Source organism: Lactuca virosa, chromosome 2 (genome assembly GCF_052849685.1).
Source record: "Lactuca virosa cultivar CGN04683 chromosome 2, Lactuca_virosa_CGN04683_v6, whole genome shotgun sequence".
Lineage (NCBI taxonomy): Eukaryota > Viridiplantae > Streptophyta > Magnoliopsida > Asterales > Asteraceae > Lactuca > Lactuca virosa.
Window position 1 is genome coordinate 83312464 of NC_136427.1, and position 10447 is coordinate 83322910.

Here is a 10447-nt window from a genome sequence, read left to right on the forward strand (position 1 = left end):
ATATATATATATATATATATATATATATATATATATATATATATATATATATATATATATATATATATATATATATATATATATATATATGGGAAGGACCAAACATGCAAAAAAACACATCATTTGACCGTCCAAGTTAAAAGAAATTAGTGATTAACTAAGTAAATTATCTCAAACCACAAGGATCATTCCTGTAATTTACTTTATATTTTGTTAAATTCTTGCAAAATGACATTTTTGCCATTTATTTTATTTTTTTCTAATATATTACTAAATCCTAAAATAAAGAATAAATGTACTCTCTCCGTCTTTCTTATTCCCCTACCCATTTCTTCCCCATATGCCATAGCCACACATAGCGGTTTGCAGGTACCATCATGTAGCCATTGCCACTAATAATTGTCGCTCAAGTATCGAAAAATTAACCCATCTATAAACAAACAGATATATGAAGAAAAGCTGGACCCAAAATCAAACCTTGATGGCAATAGACATCGTTAAGTCATGAACATTAGGCCTTCTGGTATACTGTCCGCGCCAAAGGTTGTGAAGGGCTTCCATGTTAGCCACCACAAACAACCACAACCCATCGGTATACTTACCACCTTGAAGGAGAGAGAAAAAACAGATAAAGATGTTGCAAGAGAGAAGAAGCCCACCATGACTATTCTAATGTGGTGTTGACCACAACCCACCACGGCCACGACCACGACACAAAAGGGGATGGTGTGATCGCTTGTGGTCGTTGCCACCTCAACCATGGACATGGTATGTGGCTCCCACTTTGGATGGCCTTAGCATGAGAGAATTATGGTGTGTTTAGTTACCGAAAAACTAGGAAAAAAATTCAAAGAAAAATGAGAATTTTGAAAACGCTTTTAATTCAACAATTTTTTAAAATTTTTTTTTACAGAAAATGAAAAATCTTTATTTTCCAAAGTAAAAAAAAACTTAGAAAATTTTAGAAAATTGATAAGTATTATTTTCCAAATTTTTTTATAACTCCAAAGTGTTTCTAAAATCTAAACAGACACTCACCCTCATGCCACCACTCCCACCCCTCTACCCACCCACTTTCAAGCCCCGGTACAATGCATAGAAACATTTAATCGGTCAGTTGGAGGGCAAATAAAGAACAAGTCAATGAGGAACAATCTTGAACTAATTATAGCCCAAATCAACCAAGGATTTACATTTTTGTGTTATGTTTTGTTCTATGTTTGAAGTGGAAACGATTTTCCCAAGATATTTTCATTGATAAAAATGTGAAACCACCAATGGCTTTTTTTCCTTCAGCACAGGATGATCAAAAGCTGGTTTACAATGAACCAAAACACACTCCATATATCCCCATCCGAACTCTGAGATAAATTAGTTTAATGGAATAAAATGAGATATGTTTTGAAGAACACGCAAAAACAGGGGATGATAATGCGAAGTGATTGTATGATTTTGACGCTTTAGTAAGAATGGGTGTTTATGGTAACAATCTAGACAGTTACATTTATTGAGTTGAGAGAAAGTTTGTTAATTTTCATGAGATGGGTTCTGATCAATCTAATTTTCTTTGACTCTTCCCCTGGCTGGAAATTTTAATTCATTCATCGGAAATCTTCAAATTGTGCCGCTGATATGGCCGGGAAAACAGTGGATCACAGCAAAGGGAAGAAAACAAAGGAAGAAATGGTTGGAAGAATCTGAAAGTTGTAACTGAAACCCATCGTAAACTCTTATGTACTTGAGTTATTCAAACAAATATGTTTCTTGTATTTGTTTTTCCTGATTTTTTTCCTTTTTTCTTTTCCTACATGAGCATTCTTCTTGTGGTGGGCGATCAGCCGGAAGAAGATGATTAAGGTAAAGAGGGCTTTGTACGTGGGCCACCCAGTTATATAATAATGTTATAAGATAAAGGGTTAATAACGTAAAAAAATAAAAATAAATAAATAAATAAAATTTCCTTTTAGTTCCAGATTCGCCATAACTTTTTGTTTTGGAGTCATTTCCGGGTCACCAACCGGTTATCACAAGTGCTGACATGTCACTTTGGCTGGACATCATGCAATTAGGTTTGCCACTTACAGGACATAAATACTTATTCTCAAGCATGATTATTTATACCAACTGGACCATCTTCTTTATCAGTTTCTTACGGGACATAAATAATTATTCTCAAACATGATTATTTGACTTGACCACAAAGGTAAAGGGGACTGGTAATACTCCTAGCATCTTGCCATATTGTATATTTTTTAGCTACATAAGATTTTTTTGACCCATATAGGATGAAAAGAATGGTGGCAAAAAGATAGAGTGGTAGCATTTAATGTTAGTGTTATTTTTATTTTGGAGAATAAATGAATGAAAAAACTAACCAATCATAGCCTTCAAATCGCTGCAAGCCTTTCTCTCACATCTCGCTAAACCTGTAGCGACTAGCGAGACATTTTTAGCGACTCCCCTAACTAGGGCTAAGGGGTGGCGTTTCAAAATCTTATCGACTCTTAGCGAGAATCGTAGTGCCTAAACTCCGCCTAGCCTAATTGAAAATTTAAGAATAAAAGTTGAAAGAGGGATTCGTCCAAAGACAAAAAGGTCCCAATAGGGATGAGCATATGGACCGGGAACCGGCTGGAACCGGTACCGGAACTGGAACCCGATGGAACCGGTAGGGCTGGGACCGGGACGATATTCTTGTGGATTTTTGAAACCGGGAACCGGTAGGAACTGGACCCGATAGAACCGACAAAAACTGGAACCGTATGTTAGTATTTCTCGAGGATCGGTTCCAACATTGAAGACACGGCAAGAACCGGTAGAAACAACAGTACAGTTCGGTTCCTATTTTTCACCAAGTTCGGTTCCCGGGCCGGTTTCGGTTCCGGCTAGGTCCGTTCCTTTGCTCATCCCTAGGTCCCAAAGCAAACTACTTGACCAATGAACCATTGACAATATTTCTTAAATATCCCCTTTAGCATATTTATATCTGGTGTATAAATACATACTTTTTTAATTTTAAAATACAAAATATATAATTATTTATTTTTAAAACTAAAGTTAAAAAAAACTTATTTTTTTTAACTTTATGACTATAAAAAAGCATAATTTTAAACATATAAAATAAAAAAATTATTAACTTTTATATATATATATATATATATATATATATATATATATATATATATATATATATATATAACATATTTTATTCATTTATATGTATACAATACGATTTTTCTATACATATAAGTTGATAAAATATTTTTTTTTATACATGCAAATTAAAAAATACGTTTCTAAAAAATCATATACAAATGAGGTAAACCGGACTACGTACCAAATTTATTATATTTATTGTGAATTTTGTGCATTAAACTGTAAATTGACTGTATTAAGGTGTGAATTAACTATATTAAGTTGTGAATTAACTGTTTAAAACCGTGAATTTTTTTTAAGAATTTTGTGTTAATTTTTTTTTTATGAATTTTGTGTTTGCTTCTCATTATACATAAATATGATTTCTCTAATTTTGAATAAAGTATGTAAAATTTAAATTATGAATATAGTGTAAGTTAAACATTGAAAGAAGCACTAGCCTTAAAGATATTATTGTAAGTATTAATTTGAGAATATGGTTGTGAATGCATTTTTTTGTGTACTAAACTATGAATTTATTGTCTTGTGAATTCTGAGTGTTAAACCGTGAATTTATGTTTTAAATTGTAAATTGATTTCATTAAACTGTGAATTTATTATATTAAGCTGAGAATTTTGTGTATTGAACTGTGAATTTGTTGTACTAAGTAGTGAAATTTGTATATTAAACTGTGAATTAACTGTATTAAGAGTTTTAAGTTGATAATATGGATGTGAAATTATATATTTTTATGTATTAAACTATAAATTTATTGTATTAAGATGTGAAATTTTGCATTTAGCTATCATTTTTGTGTTTAAACTATGAATTAACTACATTAAGCTGTGATTTGTATGTTTAAATTATTGGCTGTGTATATTATATTGTGAATTTTATGTATTAAATTTTGATTTTTGTGTTTTAAACTGTAAACTTACTGCATTAAGCTGTGAATTTTCTGCTAAAACTATGAATTGACTTTATTAAGTTATAAATTTTAATGAATTTTATGTTAAAATATAAATGATTTACATATGAATGTTTAAAATAATTTTCCTATGAATATATTTTTTTGTTGTATAAATGTGTAAGAATGTATTAGTTTTTATAATTATTTTACATTAAACTCTGAATAAATGAATTAATTGGTTTATTAAATTGTGAATAGAGTATTTAAGCTCTCAATTAATTATTTTGATTCTAAATATAAAGACCTGAGTTGGAAAGAAGAATGATTGCGACGGTGACACACGTGGTTGGTCGTAGCGTATGGTAGTTAGTGGTGGTAGAGTTTTGATTTGACTTTTTTTATTTATGGGAATCAGTGTATAATGGATTGCATGATTTATGTTGTGAAATTTTTGTATTAAACTAAAAGTGAACTTTATTAAGTTGTATATTTTATATAAACTTTGTCTTAAAAATTGAATGAAGGTATGCATGAAATATTAAACTGTGTATTAGTAAATTTATATGTTTCTTAAACTGTGAATATGATATTTTAAACTGTGAATAACAATATTTTTTTTAAGAAATTTACAATTTACAAAGAAAAAAAGAAAATTAATTATATCCAGGCATAATTTTATTTATTTATTAAAGTTTTGTATGCAAAAACAAAATGACGTGTTAAAAAATATTATCAAAAAATGAGAACTACAAAGTTTGTTCTATTATGCTGTGAATACACTCAGAAAAATGTCATTGAATTTGGTGTTACTCCAGCCGCGGTCTGAAGTTGGTCCGACGACTTTTCGACAACAAGTAACAACTACTTGTAAAGTAGAAAATGGAAAAGTTTTGTTTAATATAATATATTAATGTTTAATTTGTCGAAAATGTCCTTAATGAAAAAAAAAATTGGTTCTTAGGGTTCTTCACCTTTTTGGTTCTTATTTGAACCACTCCCTCTATATATATATATATATATATATATATATATATATATATATATATATATATATATATATATATATATATGAAATCATATCTTTTAGAAATTCCATCTTTTGGTGGCTGCATATGCTGACTAACAAGCAAGCTTTTTGTAAACAATATCTGCAGTGGATCGTCGTGCATGACTTATTTCTTTTCTTTTCTTTTTTTTCTCATTTTTTATATACATTAATATACAATTTCTCCTCTGTTGTAGTTTTAGATTGGTGAAAAGTTAATGATATGCCCTGCAATGTGGAATCGTCATCAATATTATTTGCTGAAATTGTCACAAAGTTGGAGGATTTGAAAATGAGTGCTAACTGAGACGTACATTTTTGAGTTAAACACAACACTATACATGTTGATTGTGGTTTACATTTTTTTCATATTTGGTATTTCACTTGATCTATCATTTTGTAATTCATCCCGAAAGTAATTAGTGTGGTATCTCTGTCACTAATGATGCTAAGATAGACCTTAGAAACATTAGACTTGTAGTCAATTAAGTTATATTAGTAGTTTTGTAGGTGTAGTACAAATCAGTTTCAATGAATGAGAGGCAATCTGCAGAAAATTCCAATGATGAATTATACAAGAAAATAAAGCAGAAATGAACTTTGCAACTTGGTCGATTAATTGCGATAAGAAGTTGTAGGTTTAAGTAGTAAGTGAGAGAACGAGTGTTCTGCATTTTAGTATAAAGTGTTTAAAAATTAAATTCATAAAAAGTTTGGAGTTTTACACAACATTTCTACTTGTCTCTTTCAAATGTTAAAGAATAGCGATTTCTCATACAAATGGATCGCTAGGGAGAAAGTCGGACGGGATTTTATACTTGAACAACAGGAGGAACAAATGATACAACGTATTTATACTCCAACACACTGAAATAACTAATTAACATCTCTATTAATGTACACCTTCGAATCATTTAAGCTGACAGAATTTGCTTCACGCGGTGCTCCCCGTTTAACCGTTTCTTTATTTAGCCCATTGCAACCATTGAACCTCAAATGTCGGATAGATGACATGTTAGTTAACCACATAGGCAGCTCTTGTATTCCGAATTTACGTATTTGTAACCAAGTCAGTGAGGTGAGCTGTTGTATTTCTTCTGGCATTGACTCCAAATCATCCCAACCTTCCAAAGATAACTTGTGAAGGTGGTTCCTTAACTTCTCAATGCCTTGGAGACTCGGGAAAGAATTGAGCTCCTTTGAGAACGGACCAAGTACCAAATGGTTTAAGAAGGCAAAACAGTCAAACATTTTTAGAGGCAAGGAATTCATTTTGCTGGAGTTGGTAATTTTCAAAGTCTTCAAAGAATGACACTGGTTGGGCAAATTGGTTATTCCTAAAAGACTATCACAACTGGAAATTACTAAAATTTTGAGAGATGTGAGGCCTTGTATGCTCTTAATGGACACCAGACCTGTGCAGTAACATATACTTAAGGAGACAAGAGGATGGAGATGGCATTCATCTAAGATAATAATCTTTGGGCAAAGACCAATCTCCAAGCTCTGGAGGAAAGGTGATATCATTTTTGAGTTGTTGGGTGCTCCATCTACCCACTTTTCCAGTCTTTCCATATTCCATAGTTTTAGAGATCTCAACGATAGAGACAAAGGCTTCGTTGATCCAGTAACATCAGAACTCCTTAAGCATGTCAAGTTATCCATATGCTCCAACACAAGATCCCGAAGATGTGGTAGCAGCTCAAGCATTGGAAGAAAGCGGCAGCTCCTACAGAAAGATAATTTGATCTCCACCAGCTTGTCAAGGGGAGTCCATTTCCTTTCAATATCAATTGCAGATGGCAGGTAATTATCACCAGAAAAATTGGCTATTCCTAAAAGACTATGGCAACGATTGATAGATAAAGATTCAAGAGATGTTAGGCCTTGTATGCTCTTAATGAACACTAGACCATTGCAGTTCGATATCTCTAAGGAAACAAGAGAGTGGGGATGGAATTCATCTAAGAGAATAATCTTTGGGCAATAACCAATCACCAACTTCTCAAGGACATGCGATATCATTTTTGAGCTGTTGGGTGCTCCAGCTATCCACCATTCCAGTCTTTTCATATTCCATACTTTTAGAGATCTCAACGATAGAGACAAAGGCTTCGTTGATCCAGTAACATCAGAACTCCTTAAGCATGTCAAGCTGTCCATATGCTCCAACACAAGATCCCGCAGATGTGGTAGGTGCTCAAGTGTCGGAAGAGAGAGGCAGCTACGACAGTCAGATAATGTGATTGACATGAGGTTGTTAAGGGGTGTCCATTTCCCTTCGATATTGATTGCCATCTTCATTACCCATTCCGGAAAATTATCACCAGAAAATCTTTTAATTGTCAATGTTTTCAGATCTCCAGGGGGTTGCAAGCCTTCCAATACATCCTTGTTGTTTCTGTTGGCACCTTTATTGTGCCCACTCCATTCGAATCCAATATTGGATAACTTTTTCTTGCTAGCTAAATCTGCCTTGACAGCATCCTCTTTCCTGCTAACATTTTCTAGAGCGGAAATGCAGAGATATCCGCTAAGGTTATTTAGATGACGTAGCACTTCAATACCATGTCCCATACTACTAAGCACTGTGAAGGAAGACAAATTTCGAAGAGAGGTCAGGTGTCCTACAATATTGGCGGGAATCTCCATGTGACCCTGGAAATATCGCAGGCTTATCAAATTTCTCATGGATTCTGGGAACTGCTCGAATCCAAAAGGCAACTTTAGAGTTTGCAAGTGGTATAATTTACCAATAGATTCCGGAAGAACATAGATCTCCGTATATGACAAATCAAGATGCCTGAGATGCACCAACTCTCCAATTGAATCGTGTAACTTATGTATATGATATCCTTTGAGTTTTAGGATTCGCATGCAGTTGAATCGTTGAAATGAAAATTTCTTCTCAACTTCACCCTCGATGAACAATGTACGCAATCTTCTAGCCACTGTATCCCTTTCAATGAGCTTAGAAATCTTGCCTTCTGATTCCTCAAACAATTGGTAAAAAACGAGATGCTTAACCTGAGGAATACGAGTGATATCATTATTCTTCACACCCGTCAGAACTAAGATTTCTTGTGTCGAAAGTGATAACAAAAGATCATGCACCAGATCATGCATACTACAATGAGTGATGTGACTATACCCATCCTTTTTAACATCTAACTGGAACAACGAATTGTTAACCAATATTTGAAAAATATCATTTCCCACATCCTCCATCTCCTTGTTTTTTGCCTCATCAGCTTGAACCAACCCTAAAGCCATCCAAAGTCGAACTAGTTCTCCCTTTTCCATGATCGTATCTTTCTTAAAGATGGAACAATATACAAAGCATTGCTTGATAATAGAATTAGGAAGATTATCAAAGCTCAGTTCTAAACTCTTTTGAACTTTACCCATTCCTTCTTCTAAATCCCAAACCTTGCTGTTTTTGATGGACAACCATTTCTCTGGATCACTGCAATTTGCCAACATGCCACCTAATACATTTAGTACCAACGGTAAACCACTACACTTTTTCAAAATCTCACGACCTATCGCCTCCAATTCCGCCGAAGGCGATTCTTCTGCCACAAATGCTCTTTCTCTAAAGATTGACCAACACTCATCATTGGAAAGCCTTTCTAGACGACACGAATCCCTGATCATATCGTGAGTTCCGATTTCAAGTTTCCGTGTAGTGACAAGAATGCCACTTCCATTTTGTGAGTTTACATTTAACATACAAGTCCTAAACTCTTCCCAGTATGGCCTCTCTTCAACCCAAACGTCATCCAAGACGAGCAAATATTTTTTTCCTCTCAACTTCTCTTCAAGACTTTTAATTAAATTGACCTTAGATTCTGACTCTGGTTTCTTTCCAGCAAGAGATTCATAGATCTTTGCAAGAAGAGTGATGATGTCAACCTTAACCGACACACACAACCATGCTCTCACATGAAAATAATCCTTGCTCTTTTTATCATTGTAAACCAACTTAGCCAAAGCTGTCTTCCCAATACCGCCCATTCCCACAATGGGAACAACCGTAAATTTTTCTTCCGTTCTTGATACCGTTAAAAGCTCTATGATACGTAGTTTATCATCATCCCTCCCTACAATTTTAAATTCTTCTCGATACAGTCTCCCGATAGAGGCGATCTGGAACAGGCTCAACAGGGTGCTCGTTTTGTAGTCCTAAACTGTTGGCTTGTGTATAGATCTCAAGCAACGATTTATTGATATTTTCGATTTTATGACCTATTTCATTATGAATTGAAAACTTTTTCAAGACTGGAAGAGATGATACCATTCTTTCACCCTGCTCTCGTTTCTTTATCTTACGCCTCAACATTTGGTAATCAATCTCATCCAACACATCATCAGCTTCACCCACAACATCTTTTAGCTGCTTCAGCCACACCATCACAGCCGCCTGTGTATCCTTTTTTCCCTCCGCATCGAGCAACTTGGCACGAACCATCTCCAATGTTCTGTGGAGGCCAGTAAGCTTTTCTTCATAACCCCAAGCAATGGCGATTTCACCGACAGCGATAGTCAACACCTTTTTCAGTATCCCCTCGGCGGCAATAACTACTAAAGCTTCGGCCATTTTCACTGTTGAGAAATCAAGAGAGTGAGATTATGAGAGAGACTGAGAGGGATGGAAAGAAGCTAGTGAAATGTGACGGAAACAAATCAAGTCTCAAGCATGTCCTTTCTTCATTTCTTACTCTTTTTTATGTTTATTAATATATCATTTTGTTTACTCTCGTACTTTTTGTATGCAATATTTTGTACATATACACCAGTTTATTTTTTTTATTTTTTTTAGTTTCGTATGCATGTTGTTGTATGAATATAAACATAATAATTAAACAAGATCACTTAATTATAATAAAAGATGGTTTTCTGTTAGATTTAGATTGAAGAGTAGAGTAGTGTGCATGTGTAAGCATAAAATAAAAGATGGTTTTCTGTTTGATTTAGATTTTCTGTTAGATTTATAAATAAATAAATAAATAAATAAGAGTAAAATGTAATTTCTTTTTATATATTAGAACAGCTTACATATACACAATGATTTACTCTTAAATCTATATCTTTCGTCCATAGCTGGAATTGAAACCTCAACTTTTGGCTTTTGGCTGAGAGACACATATTTATCAACTCAGATATTGTTAAAGCAAATACCCTTTGAGAGAGACATATTTATCAACTCATGATATTGATAAGCCAAATGCCCTTTGATAATAAACTGCAAATTTGGTTTCTAAAAACTATAGATAAGATTCAAAAAAATTTCAATTTGCACAGGTAAAAACATGATACTTTTTTTTTTTCTGAACTTGGTCCCTACATTTAAAAA

General features: G+C 33.6%; 1 pseudogene; it reads right to left on the reverse strand.

Moving 5' to 3' along the window:
- Window positions 1-5808: 5808 nt before the first annotated feature.
- On the reverse strand, window positions 5809-9738 carry LOC145159230 (putative disease resistance protein RGA3; annotated as a pseudogene).
- Between the last annotated feature and the right edge of the window lie 709 nt (window positions 9739-10447).